This window comes from Chelonia mydas, chromosome 14 (assembly GCF_015237465.2).
Source record: "Chelonia mydas isolate rCheMyd1 chromosome 14, rCheMyd1.pri.v2, whole genome shotgun sequence".
In the NCBI taxonomy this organism is placed as follows: Eukaryota; Metazoa; Chordata; order Testudines; family Cheloniidae; genus Chelonia; species Chelonia mydas.
This window is the reverse complement of record NC_051254.2, coordinates 17,876,496-17,896,853: the sequence shown is the minus strand read 5'-3', so window position 1 is coordinate 17,896,853 and position 20,358 is coordinate 17,876,496. Positions and strand designations below refer to the sequence as shown.

Genomic DNA, 20,358 nt, shown 5'->3' with positions numbered 1-20,358 from the left:
GGCTTTGGAACAACGAAACTCGATACCTAGCCAAAAGAATCCAGGAAGTGGATCTCTTGTGTGGACTGGTCCAGGCTGAGGTTGATGGTGGGATGGAAATTGTTGAAATCATGGTGGAATTCCTCAAGGGCTTCTTTTCCATGGGTCCAGATGATGATGATGTCATCAGTATAGCGCAAGTAGAGTAGGGGCATTAGGGGATGAGAGCTGAGGAAGTGTTGTTCTAAGTCAGCCATAAAAATGTTGGCACCATTGGCACCATGGCACTGTGGGGCCATGCGGGTACCCATAGCAGTGCCACTGATTTGAAGGTATACATTCTCCCCAAATGTGAAATAGTTATGGGTGAGGACAAAGTCATGAAGTTCAGCCCCAGGTTTGCCGTGGCATTGTCGGGGATACTGTGCCTGACGGCTTGTAGTCCATCTTTGCGTGGAATGTTGATATAGAGGGCTTCTACATCCATAGTGGCCAGGATGGTGTTTTCAGGAACATCGCCGATGGATTGTAGTTTCCTCAGGAAGTCAGTGGTGTCTCGAAGATAGCTGGGAGTGCTGGTAGCGTAGGGCCTGAGGAGGGAGTCTACATAGCCAGACAATCCAGCTGTCAGGGCGCCAATGCCTGAGATGATGGGGCATCCAGGATTTCCAGGTTTATGGATCTTGGGTAGCAGATAGAATACCCCTGGTCAGGGTTCTAGGGGTGTGTCTGTGCGGATTTGCTCTTGTGCTTTTTCAGGGAGTTTCTTGAGCAGATGGTGTAGTTTCTTTTGGTAACCCTCCGTGGGATCAGAGGGTAATGGCTTGTAGAAAGTGGTGTTGGAGAGCTGCCTAGCAGCCTCTTCTCATATTCCGACCTATTCATGATGGCGACAGCACCTCCTTTGTCAGCCTTTTTGATTATGATGTCAGAGTTGTTTCTGAGGCTGTGGATGGCATTGTGTTCTGCACGGCTGAGGTTATGGGATACATGATGCTGCTTTTCCACAATTTCAGCCCGTGCACATTGGCGGAAGCACTCTGAGGACACCCTCCCTTTTGGTTGTTCTGAAGTCCTACAATATCTTTGCAAAAAGAAAAGGAGTACTTGTGGCACTGTAGCTCACGAAAGCTTATGCTCAAATAAATTGTTAGTCTCTAAGGCGCCACAAGTACTCCTTTTCTTTTTGCGAATACAGACTAACACAGCTGCTACTCTGAAATCTACAATATCTTTAGTACTCACACAACAGACCAAAGCGAACCATCTTTTCAGCCACACGGGCTAGGCTGGAGAAAGATATTACATTAAAATAGTAGTTGGTGGAGCACTCACCAGAAAGGTTGCTACTGTTCTAAATTATCTACTTTATCCAAATCGAAGTTATCCATTATCTAAATTATCCACACCTTTAGGTTTGCAAAACTGGATTGGAAATCTCACCCAAACGGGTTTTTTTTGTGAGAGTTCTGGGGCTTCTGTTTGTGGCTGGACAGAAAATAACCCAAGAACAGGCTTCTTCCTGCTGTTCTGGCCCCTTGGCTTTCAGACCAGACCGAATCCAGGAAAAACGCATGTGTTGTCACAACGTTCATGGTGATTACTATGCTGCACACTTTGGCTTCTAGAACTTCAAAGTGACAGAGGGGATAAACTCAGATCATCCTGCTCCAAAAGCACAGGCACTTACCTCTTAAGCTAAAATGGAATCGCCATTAGCAAGACAGGGCCTATAACACACACACCTGAGCAGCTCTGTTTCTATGCAGAAAGAGGGCAGTGGAATACATACCCACTAGCCAATTATGGTGTGAGTTAAATGAAAAATAATGTGAGAAAAGCTATGCAAAAATAATGGGGGAAAGTTATGCAAATTTTGTTTTGAAAGTCAGAAAAGATTTGGTTTGATTATGGGGTGCAAATGCTCATAAAAAGTGTCTCTTACATTATCTGAATCTGTTCATCCATCCCAATTCAAAATACAATAATATGTGGTAGGGAGAGAGTTTGCCAAAGCGAAAAAATTGGGTGGAAAGAAATGTTCATTGTAAGTGAGTGTTGCACATAATGCTGAATAATGAAAATAAACCTGAAATATCTCTGAAACTTTTTACCCAAATGTAGAAAAGTTCCATCACAATCAGGTAAACTGTTTGTTTGTGTGTCATTTAAATTCTTTATTTTCTCTGTCTTTCAGCAAAGAATAAATCATCCAATAAGCTCTTGCCAGAAAACCGCCTTTGAAGGAGTCAAGAGCAGGTAAGGATTTCAATTTGGATTACATCAAAGCAAGAGGTTTATTTGTTACTTGACATGGGCCCAGTGAAGGTCTGTGTGCTTGCAAACTGCATAATCTCCCACCCCATCATGAAGGGACAGGTGAGGCTGGGATGTTTACTGTACTGGTAGAAACATGAAACAATGGTTGGAGACCTGAATGGAATCCCTGTAAGAAACAAGCAAGCGATAGTCACCTTTTTTTCCTACCACATATTTGTAGTAAAGATATTTGGCAGCAAAATATGCTCTGTTAAAAGTGTATATGTAATACAAATATAATATTGCTATTGAGAACAACGTAGAAATATTTGTTTCTCTGTGTGTTTCCTTACTTTGTGTTATTGTACGCTGAACCATTTGATTTGCATTCCTAGATGATTAGAAGTTGAGGGTTATGCCTTATATCATTCAAAGGATTGTTTTTAAAGCTAGTTTTTTAAAAATCCAATTTGTCAAAATTGTTTGAAATATTTTGTGTTATTTTTATGCTTTTTAACCAACTCAGAGTGGTCAACATTGTTTGAAAATTTGAAATGTTTGATGAAAAGAATTGAAATATTGTTGCAAAATATTTTCTGCATTTTTCAAACAGCTCAAGTTATTCTTCTTTCGGTGTGCAGTAAGATGTCTCTGCTTACATACTCCTCCATATCATGAGGCATCAACGATTTCCACGTGGTCCTGTATTTTTATGATTTGCTGGGATTTTCTTTTAATTTACATGGATAAACTCAAGCTATCTCATTTATTCCTAAAGCTATGGTAGCTTACACTGAACATGGTGGTGAACTCCAGAGATAATACATGATGGTTGCTTAGATTTCAAAGCCAGCTCAAACATTAACTCAGACAATTGACTTCTCCCATGCAGAGCCATTAACTTTGTCTATGGGACGGCATGTGGGGGACAGAACTGGAGACATGTAATGGAGTTCCTTTTCCTCCAGGTTCTTGTATTGTATTATTTTGAAGGTGTAATGTTGAGTATGGATTCTTGGTGTCTCTTGCCTTCAACGGGTGGCTGGTTTTTAAAATAGATTTGTTGTAATTTTCACATCTGTCCTTTTCTGGAATGGGGATGATTTTTTATCTTTGTCATTAATTGAGTGCCTGATTCAGCAAAGCACTTAAGTTTCACTTATTTCAATGGAGCTTAAGCACATGCTTTAAATGAAGTAACAAGACATCTGGGACAGCAGCAGTCTCCAAAATTAGGGCTCACAGCAAAAGGTACTAATGATTGTGTGTGTGTGCATGTGTGTGTGTGTGTCTGGACACTTATTAGAGCAAACTAACCTAGGAAATGCATTCATCTCACTGGCTATGCCTTGTCTATTAGAGGAAAAGCCACACTTTGGAAAGGCTTATATCACACTGTAGATGAAGTACAATGAAAGTAAGAGAGAGCACTTTGGAATAATAGAGACAAATTCTATCTCAGCTACACAGTATAGGTGAGGAGTAACTCTGCTGAAGTCAGTGGAGTTATTCCTGATTTATCTCGCTACTCATGAGATCAAATCTGGCCCCAAATTAGTGAGAAACGTAGGTCCTGCTCCAGCTCCCATTTAAGTCAACAGAAAGAGTCTCTGTGAGTTCAGCAGGAAATGGACTGGGCACACAGAGAATGGGGAGCATATAGACAAAAGGTGAACCAGTATTGTCTAGTGGTTAGAGTGGTGGAGCAGTGGCCTGGGTCTCTTCCTGACCTTGCCATTGGCTCTGCTGGATGGCCTTGGAAAAATCTCTGGATGCCTCACTTTCCCCATCTGTAAGTGGAGATGGACCTGAGCCATGGCATTCAGATCCAAATATGAATGTCAGAATGTCAGGAGTGTGCAGCGGTGGGAGGAGGAGTGCTCGAATCCAAATGATTACTTTTTCAATACACCTTTGACAGGCTCAATCAGGCGGATCATGGAGACAAGTTAGAGCCGCAGAACTCAGATCTGAACCTTCCCAGCATTCGCCTGGCCCAGATCCTCTGTTCCACTTTGAGCCCTTCTCTACTGCAAACTGGTGATAACAAATGCCCACCTCCCTTCCAGGGGCACTGTGATTTGTAAACTGTTCGGATGAGATCTTTGGACGAAAGGCAGTAGATGCAATGCATTATTATTATATCCTACCTGCAATCTGTGACTGACTCCAGCTGATGATACAGATCCCTTTGGGACGGGTTTATTTTTGAAGAAAGGGGGCTATGCAGTGTATACTGCATTACAGCCAGTACATGACCTTTAACATGTGGAAAGAAAGAGAAACCCGCTCCTACTCACAACCAGTAACAGCAACAATCATAATAATTCATGTAGTAATTATCCTAACAGATGGAAAACAGGATTGGAAGCAGCAGAGAGAGGTGTACTGTTGTTTGCTTTTAAAATACGGTGTCTGTGCCAGGCGCTGTGTAATTCCTTCAGTTCTGTCCTCCATCAGGGCTGCAGTCCCAGACTGATGGATGGGCATAGTTGCTGCAAAATATTCTATAATGTTAGATTGCCTGAAGGTGCTCAGTAAACAACATAGAAGGGGATTGAAGGGATCGGGAGGTCTAATTACTCAGCTGGCAGGGTTGTGGGTCCCGTATAATGGTGCAGCTAGTGGTGATGGAGAGAGGGAGGGGGGCAATGGGGAGAGCGGGGGGCAATGGCAGGAGTTACAACAGCATTAGAATAAATAATACAGTAGCAGGGATGAACTGCTGAACCAAGAGGGCACAAAAAGGAAACCTGTCTCCTCCCTGCCTGGAAGGAGGTCACAGAACAGGCCACTAAGCAGGGAATGGGCAAGGGGGAGGGGGCAGGACAGAGCACTGAGCTCACTTTAACTGGGTCTCTCTGACTCCCCAGATCAGTGGAATGCCGTGTGGCATATGTAGATCATAGCAACACAGCAGTTAGGAATATGATTGTGCAGCACTCTCTCTAGGTATGGGTGCACACAAAGACCCTTCTTTGCTTTCATGTCCCAGGGGAGAAACGGGGACCAATGACAGGTACTGGAGGAACCATACTCCCTACCCCCACCGCTGCCTGTAAACATCAGTGCAGCTAGCATTGTTCTTTTCTCATCCAATGCCAGAGAGCAATCCCTGCATGATAGGCTCTGTCTGGTTTTAATAACCATAAATCAGTTCTTTCAGGTACTTACGTACTCACTCACTGTTCTAGGAAGAAATTTGCTCAGTTAAAAAACAAGTCCCTGAGCTCTGATGCTGGAAAGGGACCTAAAACAGAAGGACAATGCCAAGATGGCTTTCACTGCCGTGCCATGGCTCAGAGCACCACATATGATAGGCCAGGGATTTGGGCTTACGGAGCTTTGCTGCAGTGCTAGGTAAGCAGCACAGAATGGAATAAATAATTCCAGCACAGCGCCTTGCCTGCAAACAGCTCTACAAAGAGAAAAGGAGAGGGGTGGAGGAGCAAGTCACTTATGCAGAGAATTCTTAAAAAGGGGAGAGAAATTAATCAGAGTCGTTAAAGGCTTCAGACAGCTGAGCAGTAATTAACTATTTCAGCCACAACCCACTTTAGTCTAGAGCATTACGTTGGAACCATTCTCATGAAGGTGTTGCCCCTTTCGTGCCAATGTGGGAAACATCTCCACCCACCTCCCCCGCACCCCATCACCTCCCTAAAACAAGGGGAGGGGAAGGCTCAATTCCCTATATGCTTTTGTTCAATTGGATACTTCATATCAAACCTGTCTCTTCTCTGTTTTGCATCCCCGCCCTCCCCATTCAGACAGCTCCAATGGCACATGCTAACTGCAATGGGGTGGTGACATTGCAGCAGGTGTCCATAGCTCAGAGAGCTGCAGGATCTTCTGAAAAAGAGCCCAGGCTCTGCAGCAGCTAGTAGCACTTCCAAAGTCCCAGAACCTGGTATGCTCGGCTCTGATGTCCAATTCCTGACACTGTTCTGAACTTAGTGTTTGTCTGAGAGGCTCTGACCACTTGCAGGGGAGTCATGAGACAGCTCAGGTAAAATGTGTTTTGGGGAAGCACTATTCATTTTTGCACAGGCTTCGCAGAAGCTGTAGCTAATAGAGAGAGGCTTGTAGTTACTGCAATGGGAGAAAGGAGAGCTAGATCCGATTTTCCGCTCAGACAAAAATTTGCTCTTTGACCTTGGGCAAAGTCCCAAAGTCCAACATTTTCAAAAGTGGCCTCTAATTTTGGGTGCCTCCCTCAGCTTTGGGGTGCTCAACTTGAGATACCCAGGGCCTGATTTTCAGAGACATTGAGCAGTCAGGCTCTGAGAATCAGGCTCTAAGTATCCCAAATTGGGCATGCAAAGAATACAAGGTACCCACCATTAAAGGTCATTTCTGAACATTAGGCCCCTAACCAACTGTGCTTCTTTTTCCCTATCTATAAAATGAGGATAACAATACTTATCTCCCTCCTAGGAGTCTTGTGAGGCTAAACTTGTTAACATTTGTGAAGCTCTTTGAGGTCTTCAGCTGGGCAATGCTGCCATACGTAAGGGCAAAGTATCTAAATTACGGAATGTGCAGTGGTGGACACTGAAGAGACTGTTCCTCCTATGATGGAGCAGAATGTGCTGAGTGATGAAGAGTTGCCTAATTGGGTCTTAATGCTTTAAATAAGGTTACGGCTACAGCTGAATAAATAATTTATAGTGAACAAACTGTTGGGCTGATTCAGCGTTTTTCCCTTGTTGGTGAATGGTCTGTGAACAGCTTGCCGGTTTCTCAGATGTATTCATGATTTAGAATTATTACCCAAATAATGCCTGCCAGTTACCCTTGGTCTGCAGCTTGTTTGCAAGCCGTTCATTGAGAGTGTGAGAGATTCAAAATTCAAGCTGCATTGGTTAGGTTTTGGTCGGACAAATGGGTCTCCTGATGTTGTTTCTGCTCCTTGATTGGATGAGGCTAGCTCTTAGAGGTGTGGGGCAACCACTGTGTTTAATGAATTCAAAATAGCTTTGGGCAGATAGTCTCAGACAGTCACATACAACTCGCTATTTCCACAAACGTTCTGGTTAGTAAACTCCTTCTCCAGGAGATTCACTCAAAGCCTCCTACGTGAACCGGCAACTAGAAGGGGGATAGACACTGTCTCCATCTACACTAGGAATTTTTCTGAACCATTCCCCACTTCTGCAGCTCCAGTGGTGAGAACTCTGCTATATGCAAAGTGTCATGGTATATTTACCATGGCATCCCATAGATCTGCTTAGAGCAGAATTAGACAGCATGGCAATTAAAATGCCAAAGGCCAACTCTGTCTCCATTGCTCCAGCCTAATGGAAGTGCAGTATAGATACTTTGCAAGTCTACAGTGGTCTATATCTTGCATCTGAAGATCGATTCTGCATTTATACTTGTTTGTTGTATCCAAAGTGGATTTGATCTGCAGGAAAGAAAAACTAACAGTCTTCCACTGTCCACAGGTTTAAAACATAGTGCTCAGACATACCTCTCTTTCCTTCTCCCTTTCGTAGTAACTTCACCACTGACCCTGCTAGCAGCAGTGTGTTAATTTTTATGATGAAAAGGATGCCTGTTCACTAAGAATTGGAGTGAAATTCATTTCAAGTAGCAGCCAACCAGCTGGTGGATGATTCTCAGTTTCATTTACTGCTGACATGGACTAGATTGTGTTAAGTCTTGAACATACTTACTCTGAGCAAGGCTAAGCACCAAGTCATCCACCACCATGTTACTTTACAATGCAGACAATTAGCACTGGCATAGAAGCCAGACCGTAGCCTCCCAGTACCTGCCTACGATGCTCCTGCCCATCAGAATGTACTAGCTGTGACATCTTCTCTTCATTAGGAACATAGGTGTGTTCTTAACATGTGTTGGCCACATCCAGGGTTTGACCCCATGACCCCTATCTTCACCCCGTATCTTTGCCACCCAGAGCAGCAGAGGAGGACATAGGGAACACATGGAATATACTTGATTTAAAACTTAATTTTTTTTTCTTGTAGAACGTTGTTGCACACAGCAGTTCACCAGGAAACCAGACAGGGCATAAATCAGAGGTTATGAGCAGAAAGCCATCCCCAGCTAGGCATGCATAGAGTACTTTATTGGGGCTTGCCATAGAAGCCCATGTTAGTAGTGAATTAAAGTTTGCACCACCGTGAAGTCTAATGGTTTCCCTCCCACTTTGGGATTTAACAAGGTCACCTCTCCTCAGCCCTCCCCCTCATTTCCCTAAGGGAAATCCACTTACTTCTCCATGGGCAAGCACCCACTCATCATCCCTCAGCCCTATACCATAGCATAAGGAGAGGTACATCTCTGGGGTCACCACTGTGGTAGGTGGAGGAATGAGATGCTATGGGGAGCTAATGAGGTTGCCTTGAGGTGTCCAGAGAGATGTCCTCCTCTAGACCTAGGCCAGGGCCTCAGATCACTGCTGACTCTGGATCCTAGAGGCAACCTACCAGAGAGAAGGAATTAAAGGAAACCACGCAGCCAAACCACAAGCACAAACGCAGGTTTTTATAGCACCGGCGTGAGCAAGGAGGTGTCACACCCATGTTACAAACAGAGACAGAGAAACTGACAGGGAACCAGGGCCAGACTTCTGGGGAGAACTCAGGAGTCCCAGTTATCAAGCTGTTGGCCTAACCACTGCATCATATTAACTCTAGAACAACAACAGTCATTCAGCTGGTCCTGGCTTCTTGGTGAAAGGAACATGACCTCCGTGGTGCTGACCAGCAGGCCCTGACTAACCTCAGACTCTCCCACTTCCAGCTCTCAAGGAGCTTGTAAGATTTCCTGAGATAACCTTATCTCTCAGGAGCTGGGGAGGAGAAGCTTCCTTCCTCCACAATCTTACAGCAGACATTCGGGGGAGGAAGAGAGCCCTTACTGGAACCCTCCCTTCTCCTTCTCCTAGTAGGCAGATAAGGAGGGTACCCTCAGCATGCTTTTGAGGTTGGGATGACAACAGAGTTAGAAGAGCCACCCCTCCCTCAGAGGTCCAGTGCTCTTAACATCAGTGCAAAACCAAAGCAAATCCTGTCACCACTGCAAAAATCAGTGACAGAGCAACCTGTATGGGTGGGCATCATCCCTGTGAATCCTGATACGGGGGCTGTTCCTGTGGCATAAGCCTCACTGTCCACTCAGCCCTGCAATGGTCACAGCATCCCCTCTTTGTCTCTCCCCAGCTCAGACGCAGACACCACAAGAGAAAGCCCCTCCGCCTTCCTCTCTCCTGCTCCACCCCCGGTCGCTGCCCTTCACTAACTTACAATTCTCAAAGCATGGGAAGGCTTTTTTTTTTTTAAGTCAAAATCAATGACAATGACAGAGCGGTAAGCGGAGTGGTGGGAAAAGAGAAGAAAGCGGCCGGTGTCAGGTTTGATGCAGGAGGCAGTTAGAGGAACCTATTACTAGCTCTGTTGCCTTAGGGGAAGTTGGTGGGTACATCGAAGAGTGTAATGTCAGCGGAAAAGGCGAGCAGTCTGTTTTCCCTTGTACCCTTATCATTAATGTGGAAGGCATACATTGTCAGCTATTAGTCTGGAGGGGGTAATATTGCAGGAGATGTCCTCGTTTAGAGATGGAGTCTGGCTCATCATCACCCCAGCGTGGGAAGCTTAGAGGGCTTCTTTTTATTAATATCCTGTTAAAGGTGAAGTAGGAGAGCCCGTAACAACTGCCATCAAGACTGTGAATAAAGGGAGTGGGGAAGGGGAGGAAGAAACCTGATTCTTATTTTGTTAAGGCTGCTTAATAAGAGGGACACGTGTTTTATGTCCGTGATATTTTTGGAGAATGGTCGGTTGTGTCCCTGGCATTTAGTCTCTGTGGAAAATCACTGGATGTGGCTTTTGGAACATAAAGATCGCCCACCTCTCACTCCATGCACAGAGCCCATGGAGGCCACAGCTGATCATGCTTTGCACTTCTACAGTGCCTTTTGTCCAAAGACGTCAAAATGTTTCATGCAAACATCAAATAAGCCTTGCAATGTTTCTACAAGGTAGGTAAGTCATTACAGCTGCTTTGCCAATGGGGAAACTGAGGCACACAGCAGCCACACAGAGTCACTGCTGGAGGTGGAAGTAGAACTCCAGTGTTGTGACTCCCAGTCTTTGCTCTACGCACTAGGCACAGAATCCCCTATTTAGGAAGTATGAACCCCCAACAGTAACTAATTCCTTGGGGTCTATTAATCTCTAATTTACATGGGTAATTCCCATTAGTATTATTATGAGGTCTCCATGTTTTGTGTGTGTGTATGTGTCTCTCTCTGTCTCTCACATACACAGACACAGACAGACACACACACACACACACACACTGAAGCTCAGCACATCAGCAGGAGGAATAGACACTTCCCCACATTCCAGTAATGATTTATTTGAAGGAGGGTCTGAAAATAAACACAAAATAACAAATCCCTGGCAGAAAAAGTTAGATCCTTTGTCTGATGATGCTGGCATTTTTCAGACCTGTTACTAACTGTGAATGGCTATTAACTCCTCCCTTTCCCCCCCACTGGCTTTGGCAATTGGGGCTTTCAAAAAATAGCTCCCAAAACAGAAGGCACAGAGAACTGATCTCACATTAACTTGGGGAGAATAAAAAACCCATTCCTGCTCTGAAAGGGAACTGCAGGGGGAAATGTATTATTGGGTCTATATGACATGCGCCCACCCTAATCCCTTCTTATCTGCTGGGTTCTGATATGCATGGGCTGCGTCTGGTCTAGATTTCAGTCTCTTTGGGGTACAGCTGGGTGAAATTTTTTGACCAGAACTTTTTTCCTTCAAAAATGCCCATTAGGCAACCCCAAAAGATTTCCCCAATTTGTGTCGATTTTGCTAAATTGTTTGTCAGAAAAAAAAAATCTGAACAAATCCAAACATTCACTTGGAAAATATCAAAATATCAAAATGAAAGATTTCAAAATAACCTTTCATTCAGAAATTTCCTTTATTTTTGAAAAAAAAATTAAAAACAAAAAATATTTGAAACTGAAACACAATACTTTGTTTCAGTGTAGCAGCCGTGTTAGTCTGTATCCGCAAAAAGAACAGGAGTACTTGTGACACCTTAGAGACTAACAAATTTATTAGAGCATAAGCTTTCGTGGGCTACAGGCCACTTAATCGGATGCGTAGAATGGAACATATAGTAAGAAGATATATATATATATATACAGAGAAGGTGGAAGTTAATTAGTCTCTTACAATGTATGGCAACTTCCACCTTCTCTGTATATATATATCTTCTTACTATATGTTCCATTCTATGCATCCAATTCAGTGGCCTGTAGCCCACAAAAGCTTATGCTCTAATAAATTTATTAGTCTCTAAGGTGCCACAAGTGCTCCAATACCTTGTTTGGGATCACATGTAGCATTTCATTCGACCTGAAATGATTTTTTTTCTATAGATTTTTTGGAAGTGTCAGCAAATCGGAATATCTGTTATTCAGCAAGCTCTACTTTGGGGAGAGGTGCAGAAAGTAATGGAATCATTTGTATGGATTCTGCTCTCCCTTTCAATAGGTTTAATCCTGTAGTCCTTGAAGAAGACTGGGTTGGGGGAGGGGACCTAAAACAGTCTTCAAGTATGTTAAGGGCTATTATCAAGAGGACAGTGTTCAAATGTTCTTCAGGTGTACTGAAGGTAGGACAAGAAGTAATCGGTTTCATCTGCAGCAAGGGAGACTTAAGTTAGCTATTAGTAAAAACTTTCTAACTACTGTATAAGGATAGTTAAGTACTGGAATAGGTTCCCTAGGGAGGTTGTGGAATCCCCATCACTGGAGGTTTTTAAGAACAGATTGGACAAACACCTGTCAGGGATGGTGTTGGTATATTTGGTCCTGCCTCAGCACAGGGGGATCGACTAGAATCATTGTTTCTCAACCTTTTTGATACCAGGGCAGTGGTGGCGGAGCGTTCCCAAAAGTCGGGGGGGGCAGCCGGCCCCTCCCCCTGTGTCCCCACCCTACTCCTTCTCCTGAGGCCCCGCAGGGAGCCATGGACTCTCCACATGCCTGGGGTGTGGGGTGCCAAAAGCAACCCCCAGGCCGTGTCCCCGCCCCGCGGGCCCCCTGCCCAGGGAAGGTGGAGGAATTGCAGCTCCCCACAGCTACCTGTGTGGCTCTCCCTGACCCGGCTCCAGCTAGGAGACAGGGCCTCGGAGCCGCAGCCCAGCCATGGTAAGAGCTGCAGCGCATACCCTCTGCCCCGGGGCCCTCCGCCCAGGGCAGGAGGAGCGTCTGCGGCACAGTGTCCCACAGTGCCCGGGCTCCCTGGCTGGGATCCAGCTGCCACCCTGGCCAGGGGCAAGAGGAGGAGCAGGGAGGCCCATGGCGAAAAGTGGATGGGCCAGGCCTGTCCACTTTCAAAAAGTGGGAGGGCCATGGCCCCCTGGTCCCCATGGTTCCGGAAGTCTTTTACCCAGCTTGCTGCCTTCCTAAACTGTGTCAGGGAGATCTCAGGGACTGGTGCCGGTCCACGGACCAGTCGTTGAGAAACACTGAACTAGATTACCTCTCGGGGTCCTTTCAGCCTTACGTTTCTATGATTCTGATTTGCACATCAAACCCTGGAGTTTGGTTCCCAAGGGCCGGAAGCAAACCAGTGCCTGGCAGATTACTTGGAAAGCCCTAGGTACATCCTCTCTCTGCCATGCCTGCTCCCCACAAACTAGCCCCAGGACCCTTATAATTTTACCTTAGATGTCTTAAGGGGGTAGGTCCTAAAGCTATGGGGAGAGGCAGGTCTCCCTGTCCTTTAATTGCCCAGTAGCTCGCAATCTTTTCCATGCTGTGACCTCATGTTACACCAGAAAAAGTTTCGGGATTCCCCGTCCACCCCATCTAGCTATAAAGGAAGGAGAGTGTTTGTGACTCCCCTGAACCTGATTGTGCCCCAGCTGGAGGCTCTGAGCCCCAGGCTGAGAACCCATGTTCTAAGCACCTCAGCCTATGTTCACAAAAATGGTAGGATATGCAAAAAGGAACTCACTAAAATTATCGTAAAACCTTCAAGGAACTAGCAGGCTCAAGGGAATGTAAATGTGCTAGGTTGCTAGTTCAAATCTAGTTTGTGTTGGCAGTGACTAGAAATCACTGCTGTATTGAGTGATGGCTGCTCACTGAAAAGAAATAAATAAATAGAGACAAACTGGTGTTACTGCTTCACAAAAGCCAGTGCCACGATCCGCGTCGAGACGAGCCCTTGGCTGGCATTCTCTGCAGAAAGGCCAACGATTGAGTAGACGTAGATGGCAACCCGAATTATCTATTTGTATTGTGGTAGTGACCAGGAGCCCTCATCATAAAGCATTGTGCTAGGCGTTGTATAACCACAGAACAAACTGATGGTCCCTGCCCCAAAGAGCTAAAAATCTAAGGAAACCCCACGAGGCGGTCTCTTCAGTTTAGGGTCAAGACACATTGGCAAGCCTGTGTGTGGTAGTGGTGGTGCAAAAGTTGTATGCTGCTGCCTATGCTACTTCTGTCCTGCTTCGGACTCAGAGGCTGTCAATCACTTCTCTTTCACCAGCTCTAAATTCATTTACACTAGAGTACGAATGTGCAAATGTTAAGACCCTTCATGTGTCACACTGTGTTTATTTTAAAGGTCTTTCCAATAAGGCTAAAGTTTGAAAGATGATACAAGCCTACTTGTGCATTTGCGTTTCCATATGAAAGAAAGTTCTATATTTTATGAGCAATTGGCTGAGAAATCCAGTTGGAAATAGTTTTGGTTTGGGTTTGTTTGGTTTGGTTTGGTTTGTTGTGTTTTTTTGTGAGGGGAGGAGGGGCTGGTACTGTAAAGCTGTGAAATCTACACCAAAATCTATTGCAAGAAGCTGTCTGCTGAGGATGCAGGCTCAGTTTACCTCTGTTATTCTAAAAATAAAGGGATAATATTTATTTTATTAGAATAAACCTTTCCATAGCTGGGAAATGCACTCTGAGTAGCGAGAGGAACTCTAGGATCAGGGACTTTACTGCATTTGGGATTGTGTGTCGCTAATATTCTGGTTAAATAAATACATTTTACTAATTGGATTACTCAGACAGCATAATATACTGCTGGATTTCCAACATGATGCTAATAAATTGTGTGAAGAACTTAATCATGTTAGCTTCCAAAAAGCTTGTAAGAGATGAAATTAAAAAATAAGTAGAAGTTGACATCTATTGCATTTCATAGTGTCTTCATTTTCCTCATCCATCTTAGAGTTCTCTTTACCATAGCTTTGCTGCTGTGGTTTTTCTATTATTATTATTATTATTATTTAATCTGGCTATGATTAGGGAGGCTAGGGAGTTAGAATAGGCCCCAAAGGATGGTGGCACTGTCCTTGCCAACTGTCCCTTCTTCTTACACTGATTCATAGCAACATAGAAAAAGCGAGACCTTCACGTTGTCTGTTGGTTGCAGAGGGGAATGCGGCTTATTTATTTGGACACATACAGATGTAAATGAGACCTGAGGGAATGTAAAGCAGCAGTTGCCACCGGAAATGAGGGAGATTAATGCTGGGAGAAGCACAGTAAGCCAGTGCTCTGGTTTCTCAACTCAGATGACATGGGTTCTAATACCAGGTTAGGTCATTTCAGAAAGAGCGCTGCATAGGTTAGTGTGATTGACAGTCTCTGGTCAATAGAAGCTGAGAAGTGCCATAGCAGGGGGGAATGGGGCATGCTGTGGGTCAGAATTAACATGGAGCAGAAAACCTGTGGGGAAAGCATGGGGAAATAACTCATCAGTATTACAATAGTCCTGCCCTTAGTCTATACTAAATTGACTTGTATATTTTAACCCACAGGGTTAAAAAATAATGGAGGGTTTTGTTTGTTTTTGTTTTTCTGGACAGCAATATACTGTAGGACAGGACAGATTTCCCTTTTCAGCAGCAAGTGACAAATGCTCTGTTAAAAGCCAATAACTTGTAGTCCAGTCAATAGAATAACACTGTGGGTTAGATATATAGTTCAAGATGTATTATTTAAGTGACAGCCAGCTGTCAATGTGGTCTACTCTTTACTGTGAAATAAATGTCACAGAAGGGAATTTTGTGTCCTGAGCTGAAAGACACACAGCAAGTCTAGCCAACAGGTGGGGATTGTACTAATTGATGAAGTCCACTATGGATGTCTGGATACCAGTTGGCACACAACGGGTCGTTTGTCTGTTACACAGGTCAAATGCAGGCCAGTAACAACATACACTGCAATTATGGCCTAAGGACTCTTACTCATAACTATAATTACATCCTTAAGCATCCCCTTCGCCTTACAGATACCTAATGCTGAGCACAGACCTGTCACACACCAGAGAATTAAGCCCCCATGCTGTAGTGATCACCAGAAGCAAAATGATCACAAGAAAAATTATGCCTGCAGCTCAGTGTGATGGAAGGGAAACATTTCTCATGGCTCTTCATTCCTTCCTGAACACTTAACAGTAAGGATGATCTTGTAGTTAAGTCCCAGTACCGTGAGGCAAAAGATCTGAGTTCTGTTCCAAGCTTGTTCATAGATTACCTGTCTTATCTTGGGCAAGTCACTTAAGTTTTCTATACCTGTTTGATATGTAAAATGGGGATAATCATTACTGCATCAAAGGGATATGCAGAGGAGTAACTGAGCATTGTAAAATGCTGTGAGACCCTCTGATGGAAACAGCCACATACAATGGTTATAACTAAAAGATTAGGTGGAAAAAAGATTGCTAGTCATTATAACAGAGTTCTTTCCTATTCTCAGACTATGGAAAAACTACCAGTGTCTCAGATTCTACACTATGGTAACTACTGGCAAATGCTGACTTTGGATAGCAACCCCTGTAAGTGCAAAATATTATGAACTCATTATCAGGAACCTCTGAGCAGCCTGTTGGCTGCAATACATAACCACATTCAGCTGGGCCAAAGCATCATTGTCACTGATATCCTCTGAAGCTCAAATGCTGCCCTCGCTTCCACTAGTTAACTGATTGTCTATAGCAACATGTGCAAGCAAGCAAGAATTCTACCCTGCAAGTCTGATGAAAATGCATGAGAGTTGCTTCTGCTTGGGTAGGTCACTCTGAGCACACAGTGTAAGACTGAGTAAGCCGGGGATATTTTATAGACACTTATCAGAGCTAAACTGCAGCTTTTCCCTCTCTCTCTCTCTCACTTTACCTATCTGTATAATGGGCATCATGAAGCTTGGGCATCTGTTTGTTAACATTTAACATTTACAAGTTGCCACTGAGTGTGGGTGCTCAACTTTCAGCTGAATACTGAGTGCCCACAATTCCAATTGAACCCCACAGAGGCACTGGGTGTTCAGTACCTCTGAAAGTCAAGCCCAAATTGGGCAGCCAAAATCAGTGCCCACTTCTGAAAATGTTGGCTTATGGGCTTTGAGATCCTAAACTGAAAAGTGCTATATATTGGAGTAACAGAGTCTAAGGATATGTCTTCACTACCCGCCGGATCGGTGGGCAGCGATCGATCCAGCAGGAATCTATTTATCGCGTCTCATCTAGACGCGATAAATCAACCCCCAAGCGCTTTCCTGTCAACTCCTGCACTTCCACGCCGTGAGAGGTGCAGGCGGAGTCGACAGGGGAGCAGCAGCAGTCGACTCACCGCAGTGAAGACACCACAGTAAGTCGATCTAAGTACGTCGACTTCAGCTACGTTATTCACGTAGCTGAAGTTGTGTAACTTAGATAGTTCCCCGCCCCACAGCCTAGACCAAGGCTCAGGTTTTCGTGCTTCCTTCACATTTATATCTGCTCCTCTTCAACCTGTCTTCATACATTTTGTTCCTTGTTTGGCAGTGCAGTCTGCATGTAGTACACTGCATCGCCCTGCATTTATTTATATTTTAGTTCACAGCAGGATTTAGGGGGTAAAAAAAAAAAAGAAAACAACAAACCAGCCCCTGAAACGGCAGCAGCTTCTTGATAACCTGAACCTCATTGAAATACTAATAACTAGGTTTTGAAGCAGCTTTGTGGGTATTAATGCAAATGTTTTTTCTGACTCTCCAGGTTTAATAGCAACAGCTTATACAACTCTAATTAGCATAACAAAATTCAGTGATGAGGAGTAAAATGCTTGTCTTGTTTGATGTTGCCTAGTAATTAGCAAGAATAATGATTTATGCAGCGTTCCAGGTTCTCAACCCACAAAAGATGGCAGAGATCACTTACAGCGAGTGGTTAACTCTCTGTTCTTATGAATAGAGTGTAGCTGAATGAAAATACATGCACTCACGCAGGCATACACACATACCAGTGTGCACTGGCAGACACAACTACACGTGTGAATCTGCAAACACACTTGCATATGCAGACACAAGCAGTCTCTGACTGTCTTTTAGACAGCAACAAGAGTGAATGAAAGCCACTCAGGATTTTGCTGGGGGTGGGAGGCGGGGTTGTTTTCTGTTTGTTCATTGAAGTGGTCTATTATATACTGAAAATACACTGGGCAGAATCAAACCTCGGGCCAGAAGAAACTTGTTCTTTTTCCCCTTTGGTCAGATATTTGACCTGACTTCTTGGAAAACACAAACAATTATTGGACCTGGGGCCTCTCCCCTGGGCCGTGCAGAGACAAAGGTCAGAAGCATGAAGAGGATGTGGTTGGAGCAGCAAAGTGTTCCCAATGCAGGCTGTAACCTTTCCCAGGCCCACCTGATTCTGGCCCCCATTTCCAGGAACCTGCTTACTAATTTTCTGCTCAGAGGACCTGTTCTCTCTAGTTTCAGAGTAGCAGCCGTGTTAGTCTGTATTCGCAAAAAGAAAAGTAGAAACTTGTGGCACCTTAGAGACTAACCAATTTATTTGGTTAGTCTCTAAGGTGCCACAAGTACTCCTTGTTCTCTCTAGTGAGACTGTGTTTGTAGCCACAGGGCTTTGCATCTGCCTCTGTTATTTCCGCCAAGCTATGGACCCTTTTCCTTAGGTCCACAGAGGATCACAAGCTTTGCCCAACCAGGGGTTTCCTTGGCAGCCCCTCACAGGCCTCTACCTAATTTGCATAAAATGGAGCAGATTAAAGGCCATTCCCATCTTTAATACCGAGGTGCAGCCTGCAGGGATCATATGGTATGCTCCCCCACCCACCTCTGTATGGTGCTGTAGTCTACATTGTGGTCTCCTTTGGCAACGCACTTTGGTGGCTCCTGTCCTAGTGCAAGCTGTAACATTTGTTATAAATTTTGGGCTTCATGTCAGCCAGTCCACCCTGAGGCCCTTGTATAATCTGTGGACTGTAATCTCCTCTCCTGCTAGTTTTTCACTGTAAGGATTCCACCAGCAGCATCTTCTCCTTGCAACAGTGTCCATTTGTATTAACAACCACAAAGTAAACTTTAAAGGGTAGTAAATTTTGAACCACTAAAAAAACCAAACACTCCTTTTATGTTGACTTTAGAGAGGATTTATCTTAAGGTGTTTATTGAGATAAATGTTCTGGCTGGGTTTTTAAAAGAACTAAATAATGTATGACCATTAATTCCCTTTGTGGTTACATAAGATAACAGAATTATCTGAGAGTTAAGCCACATGCTTCAGGGCATAAACTGAATTCCTACCATGGTCAGGAAGGAATCTGCAAAAAATATACACAACATCTTCACAGAATGGAACAATTAGCTAGGTGGATAAGGGAAATCCTCCTTTTTTTTCCTGACTTATCGGCAGCCAGGCACTGCAGAAGGAATGTCCAGGGTCTGCTGCAATAAGGCAAATCCTTTGTTTCCGTACTACGAAAGCTAACAAGGTAAAGAAAAACAATGAATGATGTATAATCTATGAATGCCTACTGTCTGAGGTGCCTCTTCTAGTCTATTTCTGTCATCTCTGGAGTAAAAGGGGGTGCTGCCAGAATCACCCAGATGTGTTCCCTCATTCTCCCCCGCCCCCCAACACGTGAGATGATCAGAACACTCATTCCATCAGTGATACCCTAGATGAGATATTTTCAGTCATCCTAATGGCATCCGAGCTTTTTCGTGGGTGAAAAGGCTTGGGGAGAGAAGCATTAACAATGAGAAGAATAATTTGGTCCAGCAGATTTTGCAAACCACTTGGGGGAAACGATTTCCCACCTCGAATGATGGTGTGCTGTTCACACAGGGGAGCACAAGCTGATCTGACAAACTGAGAATGTCAGCCTAGAAATCGACTAGGGAATGTAATCAGTTCCTGCTTACACAGCAGTGCCTCTGTGATTCTCAGGGCTCTTTACATTGAAAACAGCATGGGAGTCTAACCCCCCGCTCCCCCTATCCCCCTTGCCTTGATCTCAGAGCAACACAGGAGGGGAGGTCCAGGGTCATTCAGGAGGAATCTCTTTGGCATGGCCTCTCCACTATTTCTACCCCTAACAGAACTACACTGGCAACCCCTATGGAGACTATAAAGGCAGGAGAGATTGTACCTGGGACTTAGGGTTGCCAGCCCTCCAGGATTGTCCTGGAGTCTCCAGGAATTAAAGATTAATCTTTAATTAAATATTACGTCATGTGATGAAACCTCCAAGAATATGTCCAACCAAAATTGGCAACCCTAGTGAGTTGCCCTTTCATCTCGCACAATGCAAGAACTTGTTTATAATCATGGAGAACGGTGCTACTTAACAAGAATAAGGGTTGCGAAATCAGGCTCCGAGGCATCCTTTATGGTGCTCATTAGAAGGGCACATTTGGATTCCTGGGTGGCAAGACACACAGGATGGGTTCCTGTACAAATTGACAGCATACCAAATCTGGAGTTTAAGGGGTGAGGCATTGTTACAGAACATTTCCATTTCCTTTGGGTCTGAAAGACATGCAAGATTTCCTGTGTGTGTGTGTGTGAGAGAGAGAGAGAAATTATAAATGTGTGTATGCATATATAACATATATAAAAGTGTGTGTGTGTGCATGTAAAATTGACTTTCTTAGATTCTGCAGAGTACAGTTCTGTTGCTGGAGATGGATCACTGATCTTCTGGGGAATTGTGCTCTACAAGGTTAAACGTGTTTGCAGAAGAAATATGGATAATGCTCTTATCATGTATGACCTTTACTATATGTGTAACATTGTCAGTGACAAAAATGGCATTTTTAAAATG

At 44.3% G+C, this 20,358-nt stretch overlaps 1 long non-coding RNA gene across 1 annotated transcript; it reads right to left on the bottom strand.

Moving 5' to 3' along the window:
* Window positions 1–233: 233 nt before the first annotated feature.
* On the bottom strand, window positions 234–19,502 carry LOC122462831. The gene is made up of 3 exons (XR_006285665.1): window positions 19,459–19,502; window positions 7,516–7,520; window positions 234–414 (listed from the first exon to the last, which is right to left on the bottom strand). It is a non-coding gene; the product is annotated as an uncharacterized LOC122462831 (long non-coding RNA).
* Between the last annotated feature and the right edge of the window lie 856 nt (window positions 19,503–20,358).